We start from the raw sequence: 13,429 nt of genomic DNA, 5'->3' as shown, positions 1-13,429 counted from the left end.
TGGTAGATAGTACTTCTTTTAAGGATCCTTTAGATAGGAAGTTTAAATCTTATCTTAGAAGAGCTTATTTACATACTGGCTATGTTCTTAGACCTGCTATTTATATGGCTGATGTTGCTGCTGCTTCTGGTTAGACAGCTTAGCACAGCAGTTATCAGATCCTGAACTTTCTAGCATTGTTCTTTTACTTCAACATGCTAATCATTTCATTTGTGATGCTATATTTGATGTAATTAAGATTGATATTAAATCTATGTTTTTAGCTATTTATGGCTTCAATCGTGGAATGCTGACATGGTGTCTAAATCTAGATTACTATCTCTATCATTTCAGGGTAATAATGTATTTGGTCCTCAATTGGATTATATTATCGCCACTATCACTGGGGGAAAGGGAGTTTTTCTGCCCCAAGATAAGAAATCTAAGGGTAAGTTTAAAGCTCCAAATCATTTCCGTTCCTTTCATCAGAATATAGAACAAAAAACCTCTTCTTCCCCTAAGGTCTCTGGCTCCAACTGGAGACCATCTCCGAATTGGAATAAATCCAAGCCTTATAAGAAACTAAATCCAGCCCCTAAGACTGGATGAAGGTGTGGCCCTCAAATCAGTTCAACTGGCGGGGGGGGGGGGGGGGGGCAGTTAGAAATTATTTCAAGACATTTGGACAGATTCTGTTCAAAATCAGTGGATTCAGAATATTGTTTCTCAAGGGTATAGAATAGGTTTCAGAATAAGACCTCCCATGGTAATATTTTTTCTTTCTCAAGTTCCAACAAACCCTGTGAATGCTCAGGCTTTTCAGAAGTGTGTTTCAGACCTAGAGCTTTCATGGATGATTGTCCTGGGTTCCTCAGCAGGAACAGGGTTTGGGGTTTTATTCAAATTTTAAATAATTTTGTAAGAGTCCCAACTTTCAAGATGATGACTATAAGGACTATTCTGCCTTTTGTTCAGCAAGGTCATTTCATGTCCAAAATAGACTTACAGGACACTTAGCTTCATATTCCGATTAATCCAGACCACTATCGGTTTCTGAGATTCTCTTTTCTAGACAAGCATTACCAATTTGTCGCTATTCCGTTTGGCCTAGCAACAGCTCCAATAATTTTCTCAAAGGTTCTCAGTGCCCTTCTATCTGTAATCAGAGAGCAGTGTATTACAGTGTTTCCATATTTGGACGATATCTTGGTACTAGCTCAATCTTTTCATTTAGCAGAATCTCACACAAAATAACTAGTGTGTTTTCTTCAAAGACATGGTTGGAGGATCAATTTACAAAATAATTTCTTGATTCCTCAGACAAGGGTCACCGTTTTAGGTTTCCAGATAGATTCAGTGTCCATGACCCTTTCTCTAACAGACAAGAGACGAATGAGCTTGGTGTTAGCTTGTCTAAACCTTCAGTCTCGATCATTCCCTACAGAGGCTATGTGCATGGAAGTTTTAGGTCCCATGACTGCAGCATCGGATGCAATTCCCTTTGCTCATTTTCATATGTGACCTCTACAGCTTTGCATGTTGAACCAATGGTGCAGGGATTATACTCAGATATCACAGTTGATATACATAAATCCCAAAACTCAACTTTCTCTGACTTGGTGGTTAAACCATCACCTTATTGATAAGGGGGCCTCCTTTGTTCGTCCTTCCTGGATTGTGATCTCAACGGATGCAAGTCTTACAGGTTAGGGAGCTGTCTGAGGGTCTCTGACAGCACAAGGGGTTTGGAATCCTCAAGAGGCAAAGTTACCAATCAATATTTTAGGACTCTGTGCTATTTTCAGAGCTCTTCAGGCTTGGCCACTTAAAGAGATAACTTTTCATTCGTTTTCAGACAGACAATATCACAACAGTGGCAAATGTCTGTCATCAGGGAGGGACTCACAGTCCTTCAGCAATGAAAGATGTATCTTGGATACTTTCTTGGTGGAATACAACTCTTGTCAAATTTCTGTGATTCATATCCCAGGTGTAGACAATTGGGAAGCAATTTATCTCAGCTGTCAGACTTTCCATCCGGGGGAGTGGTCTCTCCATCCAGATGTGTTTTTTTCATCTTGTACAGATATGGGGTCTTCCAGAAATAGATTTGATGGCCTCTCTTCTTAACATGAAGCTTCCCAGATACCTTTCCAGGTCCATTGATCCTCAGACGGGGATGGTGGATGCTTTAGCAGTTCCTTGGTTTTACCAACCTGCTTACATTTTTCCAACTCTGGTTCTTCTTCCAAGGATGATCTCCAAGATCATAATGGAACAATCATATGTGTTTCTGATAGCACCAGCATGGCTCATAGGTTTTGGTATACAGATCTTGTCCGGATGTCCAGTTGCCAGCCTTGGCCACTTCCTTTAAGGCCAGACCTTCTGTCTCAAGCGCCGTTTTTCCATTAAGATCTCATCTCAAATCTCTAAATTTGAAGACATGGAAATTGAACGCTTAGTGCTTAGTCATAGAGGTGTCTCTGACTTAGTGATTAGCACTAATTAGCGCAGGCTCGTAAGTCTTTTTCAAGGAAGATTTATTATCAGATTTGGAAAACCTATATTTTATGTTGTTCCACTCATGATTATTCTTGGCATTCTTTTAGAATTTCTAGGATTTTACCGTTTCTTCAAGATGGTTTGGATAAAGGTTTGTCTGCAAATACTTTGAAAGGACAAATCTCTGCTCTTTCTGTCTTATTTCATAGAAAGATTGCTAAGCTTCCTGATATTCACTGTTTTGTTCAAGCTTTGATTCATATCAAACCTGTTATTAAATCTATTTCTCCTCCTTGGAGTCTCAATTTGGTATTGAAGATTTTATAGGTCCCTCCTTTTGAGCCAATGCATCTCTGGATATTAAATTACTTTCTTGGAAAGTGTTATTTCTTTTGGCCATCTCTTTTGCTAGAAGAGTTTCTGAATTGTCTGCTCTCTCTTGTGAGTCTCCTTATCTGATTTTCCATCAAGATAAAGCTGTTTTGTGGGCTTAAATTTTTGCCTAAAGTTGTGAATTCTAACAACATTAATAGGCAAATTGTTGTTCCTTCCTTGTGTCCCAATCATAAGAATACTCTTGAAAGGTCTTTACATTCTTTGGATGTGGTAAGAGCTTTGAAATATTATGTTGAGGCTACTAAAGATTTCAGAAAGACTTCTAGTCTATTTTTTTCTGGTTCCAGGAAAGGTCAGAAAGCCTCTGCCATTTCTTTGGCATCTTGGTTAAAACTTTTGATTCACAAAGCTTATTTGGAGGTGGGACAGTCTCTGCCTCAGAGAATTACAGCTCATTTTACTAGATCAGTTGCCACTTCTTGGGCTTTCAAGAATGAAGCTTCAGTTGATCAAATTTGCAAAGCAGCAACTTGGTCTTCTTTGCATACATTTACTAAATTTTGCCATTTTGATGTGTTTGCTTCTTCCAAAGCAGCCTTTGGTAGAAAGGTTCTTCAGGCAGCTGTCTGTTTGATTCTAGTGCCTATGATTTGAGTTTTTTTCAATTTTTAAGAAAACTTAATTATTATTTGGATTTAATTTCTCAGCGAAAATAGTTTTTTTTTTTATTTTATCCTCCCCTCTCTAGACTCATGGACTTCCACATCTTGGGTATTATATCCCATACGTCACTAGCTCATGGACTTTTGCCACACACATGAAACTAAACATAATTTATGTACGAACTTACCTGATAAATTAATTTATTTCATAGTGGCAAGAGTCCATGAGACCCACCCTATTTTTTTGTGGTTTTGATTTTTTTGTATAACGCACATTATTTTTTCTAGTTCCTCTTTTTGTATGCTTTTTACTCCTTTTTTACACCTCACTACTTGGCTATTCCTTAAACTGAGGTTTGAGTGAGGTGGGAGGTTTGGGAAACTTTACCCCCTCCTGGTAGGAATGTATATCCCATACGTCACTAGCTCATGGACTCTTGCCACTATAAAATAAATGACTTTATCAGGTAAGTTCTTACATAAATTATGTTTTTGTTTTTTTCTTACCTGTGGAAATACTTTAGTCATCCTTTTAAATACAGTACAGAAGTACAGCAGGAATTTATGAAGATGCTACTGTATACTGCACTAGTTATCTTTGTTAAGGAAAGGTAAAACAGTTTGGTTCTCCAGAGAAGTAGCCTATGCTGTAAAGAAACAAACTAGATATACAGACTACACCAGAAAAGGATATTAAGAAAACAACAACAAATATTTTTTATAATTTTTTATATATTTGTTGAAGAGATACCTAGGTAGGTAGTGTGCAAATGCCTGAGGCACTACATTACAGGAATAGTGCTGCCATCTTATGCTCTTGCTAATGTTTAATTGTTGCAAAACTGCTGCCATATAGTGCTACAGACACATGCACACTCATGAGCTTACCTTCCTGATTTTTAACAAAGGATAACAAGAAAATGAAGGTAAGGTGGTGAGAGTCCACAAGTCCATTACTGCTGGAATTCAACACCTGGCTACTAGGAGGATAGGCCAGTCTTACTTAAAGGGACATAATACTCATATGCTAAATCACTTGAAACTGATGCAGTATAACTATAAAAACCTGACAGGAAAATATCACCTGAGCATCTCTATGTAAAAAATGAAGATATTTTACCTCACAAACTCCTCCGCTCAGCAGAGTAAGTTCTGTGTAAAAAGTTATACTTCACCTGCTCACAGCTGCAGGTAAAAAAAAAAAAAATGAAGAAATGAACAGCAGCCAATCAGCATCAGCAGTGCTGAGGTCATGAACTCTTACTGTGATCTCATGAGATTTGACTTAACTCTCATGAGATTTCATAGTAAACACAGAATAACTCAAAACTGTGGAGCAGTTAACTAAAACAAATGATAAACTCTGAAATAAAATGAAAATAATCTAAAACGTTCTAAAATCTTCTATAATATCTGAGATACATGAATGGCATTAGACAACTAATCTCCTGTGAGTATTCCTATACAGGAACAGTTCATATAGAGTGAAGTCCCAAAATAATAATAATAATGATGATAAGAGTCACTCTGTCCCAATGGGTTAGTGAAGATGTTGAAGTGTAGGTGATGATCCAAATGTAATCCAACTAGTCACTATATCCAAAAATGTAAAAATGTGTGGAAAATAAAAATGTGGAAAAAATATATGAAAAAAGTGATAATAAATGAAAATATGAAAAATGTGAAAAAAATAAAAATAAAAATTGAAAATTGAAATAAAAATAAAAAATGAACAATGAAAAAAGAAAAAATTTGAAAAATAGTGTAAACAGTGAAAAAAACTGTGAAGAAATTGAGGAGTTGCCCAGAATGAGGCCAGGTAGAAACCAGACTCTTCCTGATGATAAATCCGTGAAAGGTGAGTGATGAACAAGTGTCTAGAAAGTAGTGGGTGAAAAGACAGGTGTACCTCTAGGGTATTTTGGCGAAATTACGATATTCTCCTGTGGAAAGAAATAAATATAGTGCAACAAGTTTCAACAGATAAAAGAATATATGAAACCAGGCTCACCAGTGATGTGTCTATGCGTTTCGTCCTTTACTAGGCCTTTCTCAAGACTCAAGATTTTAGAACGTTTTAGATTATTTTCATTTTATTTCAGAGTTAATCATTTGTTTTAGTTAACTGCTCCACAGTTTTTAGTTATTCTGTGGTTTTTATTGCTGTGTTTACATGGATCCATGAGTTTGTTTGTTATTATTAATTGTGATTAAAATATCTAGCTTTTATCGTTATTTCTTTGTGATACCTTTTGCCTCCGTCCGGTCAGGCGCCTAGGTTTTAAAGAGCCATAATACCCAAATGTTTAAACACTTGAAAGTGATGTAGAATATCTGTAAAAAGCTGACTAGAAAATATCGCCTGAACATCTCTATATAAAAAAGAAAGATATTTTACCTCAAAAATTCCTCAGTAGCCAAATCCCATTGTAAAGGACTTCTAAGCAGCAAGAAGACAGTGGAAGGAGCGAGCTTACGTGCACGCTCATCTTATTTCCCTATTCAGTTTAAGGAAGTTTACAATGAAATCTCATGAGAGTTAAGTGAAATCTCATGAGATCACAGTAAAAGAGTTAATGACCGCAGCACTGTTGATGCTGATTGGCTGCTGTTCATTTCTTAATTTTTTAAATATTTTTTTTACCTGCAGCTGGGCAGTAACTGAGTATAACTTTTTTACACAGATCTTACTCTGCTGAGCTGAGGAAACTGTGAGTTAAAATATCTTCTTTTGAGTATTATGTCCCTTTAAGGTAAGCATAAATTTAGTTTTTTCACAAAAATACACCTTACGAAAGAATTGTATGCTTACCTGATAAACTAATTTCTTTCGAAATGGTGAGAATCCACTAGGCCAGCCCTTTTTATTTTACTTGATATTTTTTTCTGGCAGCACCTCTAGTTTTGCACCTCATTCCCCTGTTCTGTCCTTTCCTACCATTCTGCTTCTCCTTTACTTGGCTATACGTAAGATTGGCTTATCAGTGAGGTGGGAGGGATAGAATGCTCTTGGAGTTTTGGGAATCTTTGCTTCCTCCTAGTGGCCAGAAGTTGAATCCCAGAAGTAATGGACTCGTGGGCTCTCATCACCTCAATAAAGAAATTAATTTATCAGGTAAACATAAATTTAGTTTTTTTCACAAAAATGCAGCACAAGAACAGGGGCCCATAGTCTCAAGTTGTAGAGTAATAGATTCAGGAGTAGATTGCATTTTCCAATAGAGATGGTAAGAAAGAATGCTCTTTGGGAATTAAAGGTTTCCAGTGATATACATAATGCTAATTTATTAGCATTAGAATTAATTACACCTACACTACTGAAGGAATATGCTTATATATAATTTTGGGTTCTTTCCTGCTGTCAAAATCTGTTTTTACATCATGTTAGACTCTAGATAGCTTCTCGTCCTGGATGGCCTCTCGCTACATATCAAAGACTGAACTTTTACAGATTCCCTTTTCTATTCACCAACACGAGATATCTCCATTATTCTTGACAAATCTATTGTCAAACCCACATCATGGGGCATATTTATCAAGCTCTGTATAGAGTTTGATGCCCCGTGTTTCCTAAAGACCACTGCTCCATAACCTGTCCGCCTTCTCTGAGGTGGCGGACAGAAATCAACCCGATCGAATACCAGAACTGCTGGTGCAATGATAAATCCCGAGAGCGCATGCTGTCTGCATTTATTTATGTGCAGCGGACATGATCCTGCAATATTGGATCATGTCCGCTCGCACTATGATAATTAGGCCCCCATGTCTGCTGCCTTGGGAAAATACTTTACTCTTTCCTTTTCTCACTCCACAAATCCAGTCTGTGACCAAATTCTGGCTCTTTCATTTGCAAAAAAATTCCAAAATGAGTCAATTTCTCATGCAAGACACACAACAATTATAATCTACTCATTCTAAATACCCAAGCCAGCCTTATTTACCTCAGTCACAACTTTTTTTGTTTAAAGGAATTGTTAACCCACATATTATGACTGGGCATAAGTACCTATTCTACACTGAATCTGTTTAAAGATGAAATCCTGGTTACGTTCGGTGAGCATTAATCATTGCCCAAGTTCAAGAAGACATTATTTTCCCATAACTGAACAGATTTAATTAAATAATGTTAGAATATACATAAATTATTAGTTTGACTATTGTGTCTCTAAAGATATCGGAAGCCCATTTAATTTTGTTTTGTCCTACTTACCAGGCTTTAAGAAAGGCCTATCAGATATTCTGTCCTGAGAGTATGATTAAACAATATGAGCAGGACCAATTATCGTTAAGACTTTGCTAAATTCCTCATGTGACTGAAGATTGAAGCAGTCACTGAAGTGTGAAGTTTGGCAGAAAAGCTCTGGGGCTTAACAATTGAAAGTTAATCTGTTGCCATCCTCAAATGTGATTTGAGATAAAAACTTAGATTAAGTACAATAACATTTAAACCTTGATTAAAGGGACCCTGAACCCAAATTTTGTCTTTCGTGATTCAGATAGAGCTTGCAATTTTAAGCAACTTTCTAATTTACTCCTATTATCAAATTTTCTTCATTCTCTTGGTATGTTTATTTGAAAAGCAAGAATGTAAGTTTAGATGCCGGCCCATTTTTGGTGAACAAACTGGGTTGTCCTTGCTGATTGGACAGCAGCAATTAACAAGTGCTGTCCATGGTCCTGAACTAAAAATTTGCTGGCTCCTTAGCTTAGATTCCTTCTTTTTCAAATAAAGATAGCAAGAGAACAAAGATAAATTGGTAATAGGAGTAAATTAGAAAGTTGCTTAAAATCGCATGCTCTATCTGAATCATGAAAGAAAAAATTTGGGTTCAGTGTCCCTTTAACCTTGAGCATTGACTAATTTACCAACACAGTGACTATTCTTTTTAAATACTTTTAACGGTACACTCAAGTCAAAATAAACTTTTATGATTCAGACAGAGCAGCAGTTTTAAGACACTTTCCAATTTACTTCCATTATCAAATTTTGCAGTCTTTTTATATGCACACTTTCTGGGGAACAAGATGCATGTGCACAAACTCACAGGGTAAACGCATACTAGTCTAGCTGATGTTTGTCACATGATACAGGGGACTGGAAAATGGGAGAAATAATAAAACTGTTAGAAAAAAAAATCTACTGCTTATTTGAAATTCAGAGTAGTTATTAAATCATTGTCTTTTTATTATGTACTTGGTAATTATGTAATTCTACTGCATTGAGTGGTCCTTTAAATAACAAAAGGCTAGTCTTGCGTTAGGCTTAAAAAGCATCGTTGGCCGGTCCCAACGCTGCTTTTTAACGCCCGCTGGAATTACGAGTCTTGTAGGTACAGGTGTACCGCTCACTTTTTGGGCCAGACTCGGAAATACCGCAAATCCACTTACGTCAATTGTGTATCCTCTTTTTTTCAATGGGACTAGCATAGCGCCGGTATTACCAGTGAATGGTAAACCCTCTCCTGTCAAGACTGGTACTGCATTTAAAAGTCAGTAGTTTTTTTTTAGTTTTATGGTACATAAAACTCTTAACTAAAGTGCTAAAAAGTACACTAACACCCATAAACTACCTATTAACCCCTAAACCGAGGCCCCCCCCCACTGCAAACATTAAAATAAATATTTTAACCCCTAATCTGCAGAACCGGACATTGCCGCCACTATAATAAATATATTAACCCCTAAACTGCCGCACTCCCGCCTCGCAAACATTAGTTACATTTTATTAACCTCTAATCTGCCGTCCCCAACATCGCTGTAACCTACCTAAATTTATTAACCCCTAATCTGCCGCCCCCAACGTCGCCGCCACTATATTAAAGTTATTAACCCCTAAATCTAAGTCTAACCCTAACCCTAACACCCCCCTAACTTAAATATAATTTAAATAAATCTAAATAAAATTCCTATCATTAACTAAATTATTCCTATTTAAAACTAAATACTTACCTATAAAATAAACCATAAGCTAGCTACAATATAACTAATAGTTACATTGGATCTATCTTAGGCTTTATTTTTTATCTTACAAGCAAGTTTGTATTTATTTTAACTAGGTAGAATAGTTATTAAATACTTCCATTCAGCCAATAGAATGCCAGCTCAATCCTATTGGCTGATTGCATCAGCCAAAATGATTTTTTCTACCTTAATTCCGATTGGCTGATTTATTCTATCTGCCAATCGGAATTGAAGGGACGCCATCTTGGATGACGTCATTTAAAGGAACCTTTATTCAGTCGTAGCCGTGGAAAGAAGAGGATGCTTCACGTCGGATGTCTTGAAGATGGACCCGCTCTGTTCCGGATGGATGAAGATAGAAGATGCCGTCTAGATGAAGACTTCTGCCCGTCTGGAGGACCACTTCTGCCCGGCTTGGATGAAGACTTCTGCCCGTCTGGAGGACCACTTCTGCCCGGTTGGATGAAGACGTCTCCCGGTAGGGTGATCTTCAGGGGGTTAGTGTTAGGTTTTTTTTAAGGGGGGATTGGGTGGGTTTAGAGTAGGGTTGGTTGTGTGGGTGGTGGGTTTTAATGTTGGGGGGGTTGTAATTTTTTTTACAGGTAAAAGAGCTGATTACTTTGGGGCAATGCCCTGCAAAAGGCCCTTTTAAGGGCTATTTGTAATTTAGTGTAGGGTAGGACTTTTTTTTTTATTTTGGGGGGGGGCTTTTTTATTTTGTTAGGGGGATTAGTTTAGGTGTAATTAGTTTAAAAATCTTGTAATTTGATTATTATTTTCTGTAATTTAGTGTTTGTTTTTTTTTGTACTTAAGATAATTTTATTTAATTTAGGGAATTAATTTAATTATAGTGGTAGTGTTAGGTGCAATTGTAACTTAGATGTAGTGAAGCAAACAGCTAAAAGTCTATGCGCTGGTGGTAGACAAAAGTACACATAAAAAAACAGACACCCCAAGTGATCCGGTTGGTTTGTTGTATGTTAAAAATATTATTCACACGCTGTTTGCTAACTTGTCATCCCGCAATTGGTGGGCGTGACCGGAACCGGTACATGGATTGACAGAGGAGTTTCTCAGGGGCTACATACGCCGGAGCAGTGCTTGGATCTATCTGAGACGCATCTGCCACAGTTTCTTTTGCTTCACCGGTGCTATAAACTGGTTAACCGTGTGAGGAGATTCAACGCTGACCCAGGATTTTTTAATCATAAGGTACCTTATTATAAAAAAGCTGACATTGTTGAAAAAATCCTATCAGACCATTTCTCACTGTGATTTTGAACTAAAACAACAAGTAACCTAACGGAGACCAGTGGATCTTATTGGAACTTCCTGTTTATATTACAAAGGAAGCCTAAAATGCAAGTAAAAAAATAGCCGTTTTTTACAACTATATATACATGAACTAAGATAGCAGATATCTTTTGAGGACACTTAATAACGACTATATATCTGTTTTATTAATCATTTTTATGTTTTTACTCTAATCCGATCTGATCTAGATGTTCATATTGACTCAGAAATATATATTGCACTCTATTAGTTAAATTTAAATATACTGAATTTAAGATTTACAACATCTATTTTAATAAATTTCTGTAGTGGTTGGTACCAACAGCTATATGTGTCATGAGATGCAGGACATATGCAGGACACAGCAATGATGGTACAACTCTATTTTATTACAGAGCATAACAATACACATCCAGACAGGTTGATTGTACTAAACTAACTGCGACACAGACACCGGACCTAAGCCCCGCCCACATGCTAGTGACATCACATCCTGCTATCATCACATCTTCCCCTTTTTCAAAGACAAAGCATACATTCGCATATATTAACTAACAAGGTACACCAACAGGGTATACAACAACATTTTGTTTTAGAACATTATAAAAACAGATAGATTAGAAAACATGAACAAATAAATTACATCCTGACTTGGACATCGGGGTAGACTACCCTAGTCCACAGTGACCATGGGATTATTCTGCCCATACTTCCGGTCACTGTTCTAGCTAAAGTCAGTCCCTGTATCGGGCCGGAAGCCTCACCACTCTTCCGCTTGATGTAACTTTGCATGAACTGTCCTCTGATACAGAAGATAGTGAACAAGAGTCTGCTGGAGGCAAAGATATATCCCCGCTATGATCTTGCTGAGGGGAAGGCACCTCTCTTAGAACAGGGGATCCCACCGGCGGTGGTATTGAGGTATCCGGTTCCAGACTCTCAGGTACAGGCTGAAGATGTCTTCGGTTACGGCGTGTAACCGTCCCTCCCTCTGTAAGGACTGTGTAAGACCTTGGTTCTGGAGAGCGGCCCACTACCGTAGCAGGCGTCTTCCATTTCTTCTCATCATCCAGTTTAATTCTGACACTTTGGCCCGCTTTCAGTTCCTGTAAAGGCCTGACAGAATGTCTCCTGTCGTAGAAGAAACGATAACCCTTTTTGGCCTCTTCATCCCTCCTAAGGACTTCGTCCCGAGGAACAGGGCCAGGCGGCTTGAAGACACCCACTGAGGGTAAAGTGGTGCGAATCTGGCGTCCTAGCATCAGCTGTGCCGGGCTAAACCCGGTGGCTTGAATGGGCGTCGCCCTGTATGACAAGAGGGCTAGGTACGGTTCAGATTGCTTTAGAATGAATTTTGTTGTTTGAACTGCCCTTTCAGCCATTCCGTTGGCCTGCGGATAATGTGGACTTGACGTGGAATGTACAAAATCATATTCCCTGCTGAAAGCACTGAACTCTGTAGAAGCGAACTGCATGCCATTATCACTCACCAGCTCCATTGGAATGCCCCAGCGGGCGAACAAGCTCTTCAGGTGAATGATAACGGCCTGACTTGTGATATCATTCAGGGGTGCTATTTCCAAATACCTGGAATAGTAGTCGATAACAACAAGAAACTTTTTCCCGTGCAGTTCGCACAAATCAGCAGCTATTTTCTGCCACGGCCCCGCAGGCAGCGGAGTAGACATCAAGGGCTCCCTTCTCTGAGTAGGCCGGCGTTCCCGGCAAAAGGCACATTTAGACACGTGATTTGCAATGTCGGAGCTGATCCCAGGCCACCACACAGCTGTAGCTACTCTTTCTCTGCACTTTGTAATGCCTAAGTGGCCATCGTGAATCCTGTTTAACATCTCCTTCCTCATGCTGACAGGAATTACAATACGGTCTTGGAACAGCACCAACCCCTCCAGCTCCGTGAGCTGCGACCTCTCTGGCTGGTAAGCATTTAAAGACATCCAGGCTGCCCGGATCTCGGGCCAGCCATCTCTTATGTACCTTATAACTTCTTGCAGATCTGTGTCCAAATATGTCTCTTTCTTTATCTCTTCCAGTTTCCTTGAAGAAATGGACTTAGAGGCCAGAACTGAATCAACATACACTTTTACATCCGATTCTGTGGAGGATTCTTCAGCAGCAGCCAGCGGGAGCCTAGACAGTGTATCTGCCACAACCAGCTGCTTCCCCGGCACATGCACTGCCTGAACATTGAACCTGAGTAGTCTCATTAAAAGTCTCTGGCATCTCAAGGGTGTTTTGTCGATGTCATAAGAATTGATAAGAGGGACTAGCGGTTTGTGGTCAGTTTCCAGACTAAATTTCTCCAAACCCACTAGATAACGCTGAAAGCGTTCACAGGCCCAAACTGCAGCCAGGCACTCTTTCTCAATTTGAGCGTATTTTGACTCCGCAGCCGTCAGTGTGCGGGAACAGTAGGCGATGGGCTGTAGTTTGTTGTCATTCAGCTGCAGGAGTGCAGCCCCCAACCCATAACTGCTTGCATCAGCACTAACCACAGTCTTTTTTGAAGGGTCGTAGAACCCCAGCACTGGGGCAGACCCCAGCAGGGACTTAGCATGCAGGAACGCTTTTTCTTGTGAGGGTCCCCAGACCCAGGCAACATCTTTCTTAAGCAACTCTGTGATAGGGTGCAAAACTGTAGATAAATCTGGAAGAAACTTGCCCACGTAATTTA

The sequence above is a fragment of the Bombina bombina genome, chromosome 1 (genome assembly GCF_027579735.1).
Source record: "Bombina bombina isolate aBomBom1 chromosome 1, aBomBom1.pri, whole genome shotgun sequence".
In the NCBI taxonomy this organism is placed as follows: Eukaryota; Metazoa; Chordata; class Amphibia; order Anura; family Bombinatoridae; genus Bombina; species Bombina bombina.
This window is presented reverse-complemented; position numbering follows the sequence as displayed.